This window comes from Eucyclogobius newberryi, unplaced genomic scaffold (genome assembly GCF_026437365.1).
Source record: "Eucyclogobius newberryi isolate DKJ021-1_F unplaced genomic scaffold, fEucNew1.0.hap1 SCAF_3, whole genome shotgun sequence".
In the NCBI taxonomy this organism is placed as follows: Eukaryota; Metazoa; Chordata; class Actinopteri; order Gobiiformes; family Gobiidae; genus Eucyclogobius; species Eucyclogobius newberryi.
Genome location: NW_027315945.1, coordinates 16,981,934 through 16,989,546, shown reverse-complemented (window position 1 = coordinate 16,989,546; position 7,613 = coordinate 16,981,934).

Genomic DNA, 7,613 nt, shown 5'->3' with positions numbered 1-7,613 from the left:
AAGTGCAATGAATAGTGCAGTTTATAGACAAACCTTGGCACTTTCCAGTGGGTAAATATGGCAACAATGCAGTAATAAGGAAGTATGATGGATAAAGGTAGCATGTGTAGTGAACCTTCAGAATTGGACTTTTTAAGGAAAATATATGGCGGAGAGGCAAATGTAAGGCTGTAATTGTCCGACTGTTCCTGGAGACAGGACAGAGTATAGCTGTTCAAATGTAATCATCAACATCACTTCGTACTGTGCTTACTTCAGTTAAGGTTGGTGGATGACTTTAACTTATCCAGGAACTATGGGCCTTTAAAGGGGCTGTATCAGCTTTATTTTTCATGTAAAAAAGTCAAATCTATTTTTCCCCATTAAAAATATATTATAAAAAGCAGTTCTTAGGGTGAAAATTAGTCCATTGTGTGCTGTCTGCATCTTTTATGGAGCCTTTTTTCCCCTCCGTGAAGCAGGAAGTGCTGTTAGCATGCTAGATGTAGTTAGCTTTATTGTGGATGCAAAAAGTGCTTGTACACCCGTTGTAATGAATAATTGAGATGCTAGGAATTAATTCAGAAAGTGAGCATTACATTGTGGTCTGTCCTGCAAGTTTTTAAGACTGTTCAAAGCAAGTACAGCATCTTTAATGAAGTATACCAAACCAATGTTGTTTTTGGATGCTGGTGACAGACACAAAATTATTGTCTGATCAACAACCACCCTAAGAGGCAGAAGTAGTTTTCAATACAGGAATTAAAGGAAGAACAATGACAAGTTTTAGTTCATTTACTTTAGCGTTGTAAACTAGGCTTCTATGGACAGCGCTTGTACCTTAAAACCAATGACATCTCACTAAGACTTGGGCGCTGAATCATTACATTTTGGAGACTTCTTTCAGTGAATTGGAGACTTGTTGCCACTAAATGCATGTGTCACATCCAGGTCCTGTTTATGTGGATAAATCACTGTTGACAGGAGACAAAGCAGGTTGGCTTTTGGTAGCTGTTACAGAGCATTGGTTTATTGATTTTTAAGGCTGAGGTTGATGAATGAATGCTGCTATGTGTTGTCTTACTGTTATAATGTCTCACTAGAGTTGTTTCGATACCATTTTTAAAAATCGGATCCGATGCTTGGTCTCCGGGTATGTGCCGATGCTATTTCGATACCACATACTGTGTCACAGTGGCTCGAAAGTTAACTAAAGATACTCAATTTTGTTAAAGATTAAATGGTGAAAATAGCTCTAAAAACAACTCTAAAAGTAGGTTGTCTCATAAAAATTCTACAAAAATAAAAGTACTGAACTTATTTAAAAATTTAGAGATTCAGAGATTTAGCGAACTAACGAGTTAATCTTGATAAAGAATTGTGCGGATTGAAGTACTTTGATTTTTAGGCCCGAGCCCCAGCAGGGCGGAGGGCCTATTGCTCCCGCAACGCTGCCGAAGGCAGCGTTGCAACTGTCTGACCAAACATGCGGGCGCAGCCCGCATGTTTGGTACCCCGTCGCCCCTGGCAAGTATAGTGAACTAGCCCATGCCGAAGGCATGGATCATGCATACTTACTCCTGCTATGACAGAAATAGTCAACAATTAGTGAATGGGCGTAGCCCATTCACTAATTGTTGACAACAGCAGCGCGAAGCGCTGCATTCCTCCAAAAACCCTCCTGGCATCGTCCCGTACGCGAGAATCCATGCCGCAGGCATGGGCCATGCTTGTATCTGCTCAAATTAATGGAAGTCTATGGGGAGTGGGCGGGGCATCCCGACGGAATAGGGAGTGACAAGCGCGTAAGCGCTCGTAATGATGATTCCACCCCATGGCGGCATCGGGAAGGCTTAGAGCTTTCAAACGATGTATAATTTGTTGTTATAGTGGAAACGGCTATATTGTTTTTGCTAAAAATATTATTATTTTTATTTTTCTTGTTCTTCTGCTTTTTGATCTCTAATTTGACCCCCTGAACATGCTCAAAAACTCACCAAACTTTGCCCAAAATTCAGAATCGGCGAAAAATTTGATTTTTTCTGGGCCATTTTTTTTTTCGTTAAAAAATGGCGCGACAGCGCCACCGACAAAAGTCAAAATACATTGCGCCTATGGGAGACGCCCCGAGGTCAACTTTGGCGTAAAGCTACGAAATTCGGGACACGCATTCCTCTCGTGAGGACGAACAAAAAAAATCATTGTGGCCACGCCCCCAGACTTACCCTATGGCCGCCATCTTCCTTTGAAAATGAAAATACGCTGTGTTAGTCATTTTGTTCACGTCAAACTTTGACGAACTCCTCCTAGGGCGTTTTGCCCACCGACTTCAAAATCGGCGTACGTCCTCTGGACAAGTGGGGCATCTAAAGTTATTCAATTTTTTGAGATACCTTTAACGGTCTGTGTGCGGCGCAGCCGCAAAGTTGGACAACTTATTTTGGAATATTGCAGATCTAAAAATTGCTCCCATTTGATCAAAACCAGTCCGATTAGGACCAAATTTGAATCAGTTGTTAAACTTTCTAGTTTGGACCAGTTTAGGCTGACAAAATTGAAATGGCCGCGATAGCGCCCCCTACAGAGTGACCTTTAAATTAACATTGAAGGTCAAAAATTAGTTTTACCAAAATTGTCTAAACTTTACCCAAAATTCTATTTTGCCGTCCCGATCACAAAAGCCAATCACAAAAATGCCTAAATTTTTACGGCGTAGTCGTAGCGATGACAGAAACCTCCCATGTTATCCCTATGGGAAAACCGCAAAATCTCTCAAATTACCACATTTTTATGTTTTACACTTCAACGAACTCCTCCTAGTGCGTTTTGCCCACCAACCTCAAAATCGGTGTACGTCCTCTAGACAAGTGGTGCATCTAAAGTTATCCAAATTTTAAGGATAACTTTTACGGTCTCTGTGCGACGGAGCCGCAAACGTTTCCCAGAATTCTGACTATTTGGCCTTCAGAGTGGCCTATAAACAATAGAGTTTTTCCAAATGACATGACATTTTGCACTAAATTCTAATTTGCCATCCTGATCATACAAGTATGAGAGCCAAAGTCATATTTTGTACGGCGTAACCGTAGCGTTGACAGAAACATCCCATGTTATCCTTATGGGAAAATCGTAGAATCGCTCAAATCACCACATTTTTACACTTCACACTTTAACAAACTCCTCCTAGGGCGATTGTCCGATCAAGCTCATATTTGGGGAAAATCATCTACACAAGCGGGCCATCAAAACTTATCCATATTTTGATTCTAAGTGCTACGGTCTCTGTGTGGCGGACCCGCAAATATATGTCAGAAATGGGAAAACAGCGAAATCTCCAAAATGACCACATTTTCACGCTTCACACTTTCACCAACTCCTCCTAGGCCGATTGCCCGATCAAGCTCATATTTGGGGAAATCATCTACACAAATGGGGCATCAAAAGTTATCCATATTTTGATTTTAAGTGCTACGGTCTCTGTGCCGTGGAGCTGCAAATATACTGTCACAAATGGGAAAAACGCCAAATCCTTGAAATGTTCACATTTATGCTTCACACTTTAATGAACTCCTCTGTGGGCAATAGCTCGATCAAGCTCATATTTGGGAAAAATAATCTACACAAGCGGAGCATCAAAAGTTATCCATATTTTTATTCCAAGTGTCACGGTCTCTGTGCGCTGGAGCTGCACATTTGACCGACATTTGTGTTCATTTGCACTGGTTAAGCACAGCATTGTACATGTCCAATGTGTCGCTGTCTTAGTTCTTAGACAATTGCGTTAGCGCCATCTCTGTAAAATGCAGAGAGCAGAGTCGGAAGGCCGGCGGCCCGCGAGGGCCGTTGGATGCCGCTTGCGGCTTTAATTCTACTTGGTCCCTTTCCACCACAGGAACAGCCTGTAAGAAATGCAAAAAAAAAAAAACTAAATTAATGTTTTTGTGCAATTTAACCTAATAACAGCACTGTCCTTGTAGGGAAAATGTTACAGACACTATATTTGATTAGGCAAATATATAAAACAAATGGCAGCCACCGTTACTGTATGTACAAAAAAAGACTTATTTTCCTGACCCATCACGTGTTCCTTCTCAGACACGGCCGAGTGAATCAGCCAGTCAAACCCACACAGTGCTCTCTGAGAATCAGATATTCACACATTGTCCTCTCTGTTGACCAGACAAGACCAGGCAGCAGGGAGAGGCCGCACATACATTTATACACAACATAGAGCTTTCATAAGAGAGATAATATTACAGGAACTGAGCAGGACAGTCTCCCTGCACGTGGCACAGACTCAGAGTGACTTTGCTTTTAAATGCCAAATGAATCATGTCCAAATTGAATTAAGTTGTTCAGCATAAGTATTTACAAAGCTACTGTTTTTAGCCATTGTTTGTTTGTCATCAGAATTTCCAGTGTTATTCAGTCCTAGAAGATTATTGGAAGGAACAGCAGTAGCATAGCATGATGATGTAATATGTGTCTCTACCGTGGATGTCCATCTCTACTTGTCAAACTTGCAGGAAATGACCATTACCTGTGTGTTCAGCTTGAATGTATGCTTCTTGGTGAGAGTCCGTCACCTGCTTGAGATACAAATAGTTTTGTGTGGAATGTTCCAATGTTTCATTTGCAGAAAAATTCCTTGATAAACATGCATTCTTACTCTCAGTGGAGTCACCTCCCCACAGATCTGACCTGTAACTCGACCTGTTGGTATCCATTGCTTGTTCCCATGGATATTGATACATGATACAACATGGAGATTGTCAGGTTTGCTGCTTGAAAAAGGAGAGTCTTGGCTGTAGCCCGACCTCTCGCGTCTGATTGAATATATATGTGTGTACTCTTGTGTTAACGCCACTGCTCCTTCATGTAATATTGTATATCAAGAGCTAATTATGTTGGCTTGTGGTCTCTTTTCTCTGGTCCTCTAAACTTGCTGTCAAACTTGCCTTTTGTCAGTGGTAAGACATATTAAATACTCTATTTATCTTTGCATTTTGGGGTTAGGGCTTACATTGAGTTGTTTCTGCAGTTTGGTGTCTTTCCATGAAGCTGGAGCTGGTGCATTCAGTATCCATTGATACACTGTACATAGCCTACATGTTTCAGGTAGTATAATACTACAATTGTGTAAAGGAAAATGAATAAACAATGGAACAATATAACAAAACAAATGTAAATGTATTGCAGCACATGGGAATTTATCATTCCATTGACAGTTTGATTAAAGTGCAAAAAATGTTTGTGTCTGTATTTTTGTTGTTTAGGTTACTATACGCCTCGCTGTTGCCATTGTTTTTGAATCCCTCTCTTCTAAAAAGATGAACATAGAAAGTTTTAGCCCAGATGCTGTTTCCAGAGAGTCCTCTGTTAATTTCCATTAGCCGCTGGGCTCCGTATTTGCGGACGTGTCAGTAAACAGTCAGCTGTACCGGAGCACGGCCAAAATCATCTTTATTACATGTTAAAAAGGCCTGCTACTGGGCTGTAGTCATGTCTTTCTGCGGTGCACACTTTGTAATTCAGATGCAAGTCCAGTTGTAACAGCTCCACACAACGAGACTGAAACAGCTGCAATGGTTTTCAACTAGAGATGACTGGGACTGACTAGGCACAACTGAAAATCAGAGGGAAAATGGGCTAAAATTGTTTACTCAGCTCTAAATGAGAGAAACAGCTGTTTAATTGATAGCTTTTTTTCCACCGAGTATGAAAAAAGAACGTGATGTCACTCACTGGTCCATACAGCATATTCAGAAGAGTTCAGAAAAGAAAGTACACTTGAAGCAGTCCTTAATAATATAGGTAATGCATAAGTAGTTTGATTAAGGTACAGGGTATTAAGAAAACATGTTAGGTGTGGGTGTCTTCTGATCGAGGACCCAAAGCTTTGTCCAGAGAATAAAAATGCACGTTTCCATTAAAAATAACTGTGCCGAAGGGTACCAGAGCCAGAGTGATAAATAGCAGCAACTTTAGAACGACACCAAGCTGCATCCCTTGGTCCACCATCTCCACAAACGTGTCCTTCGGTGGGGGTCGAGATTCGCTGCTGGCGCTCGGGTGAGGTTCTGTCTGACAGCTGAGATCACGGAGAATACAGATGCCGTTTGGCGGAGGGTAATTTGCAGGGCTGTGTGTTGCCTGACTTGATTGATTGTTTCCAAGACGCTCCTCGTTGCACTTTGGAGAATGGGAGAACGAAATGCAAACTAGCTCGAAGTCGCTGAATGACACTGATTGCCGACGCCGCAGTTAAAGTCCAAATAACATGTCGGGGAAAACATATGGTGTGTGTCTATTCAGGTCTGTGGAGGAGACGAGCGTCGTTTTATGTATGGGGGAGATTAGCCTCCACACGTTTACAAGCGATTACACAGAGGAAGTGCTATCTCTATAATTAGTCGTCATGTAATCAAATACGTATTCATTGCAAGAAGTAGATCTCTCCCTACTACTATATTTAGTTCCCTTTCAGTAAACCTTGAACTAGAGTGTTGAATATGATGTTAAAATGTATTTCTGTTGCCATGTTTTTGTGTGCCATAACAAAAGCACTTTTTCAAGGTGGTTATGTTGTATTCAATGTGTTTTAATCCTCATTAAGTAGGAGTGCTCAAATCAATACAAATTTGACAGAAAATATAGTCTTAAGTCAGAAAGTACTGTTATCTGAAATCAGAAGTCGTATTAGATTTAACTCAAGTTTAAGGGTGTGGTATCTTCAGATGATTTTGAAGATACTTATATTTGTGATATTTGTGTTTGTGGTAAAAAGCTATATATTTTTCAAATGGAATTTGCCTGTGTATTCTCCTTTAAATGTAGTTTTTAGAGCAAAAAAAAATGATAAAAGAAATAAGATACTGTGTGCTCTGAAGAGAAACATAATGATTTCTTTAGACAGAATCCAACAAATGGTTGACAAAAATGAGTTTTTTGTTACAGAACTCTCGCATTAATTTGGAGTCTGCTGCATATTGCTCTTTCCAATTTCCCCCTCCATTTTCAAAGATAAGCTTGTATGCAACTACTACCGGTAATCTAGATTTTCAACTCATCTGCCTGAAATGAATGAATGGGCATCTGTCATGGATTATTATTGTAAGTATGGAATAACTGATTTTCACAAACTATATCCTAATTTCAATATTCAAATTCATCCCAGAGCATTACAGACACAGTATTATAGTAGGACTAAAGACAGAACAAAGCATGAACCAGATACTAAAAATATCTTCAAAAACAATATAGGTTCATGAAATAGATAAAACAGGCCTATATTTAGATCAGAAAACGGTACGGATGTTGACTATCAATCAGTTTTAGTTGTAAAACTGGGTTTTTTGTTGTAAAACTGGTTTTGAAATTGGGTCATTTTCATTTGAGAGGTTTATGATTCTCTTAACTGTATATCTCCCACAACAGTGCAGATAATATGCTTTTGTCTGCTCTATAGTGATAATCTATGACAGCTGCGGACCATCATTGTTGTTGTTCTGACATTATTATTGCATCTGAAGACTGTAAATCCAGATTAGTATTGTTTACTAAGAAAGACCAAATAACCTTAGAAAGGGGCTAGGTTTGTAGGCCTTATGTTTCGCAACGTTCACATAGTTCCT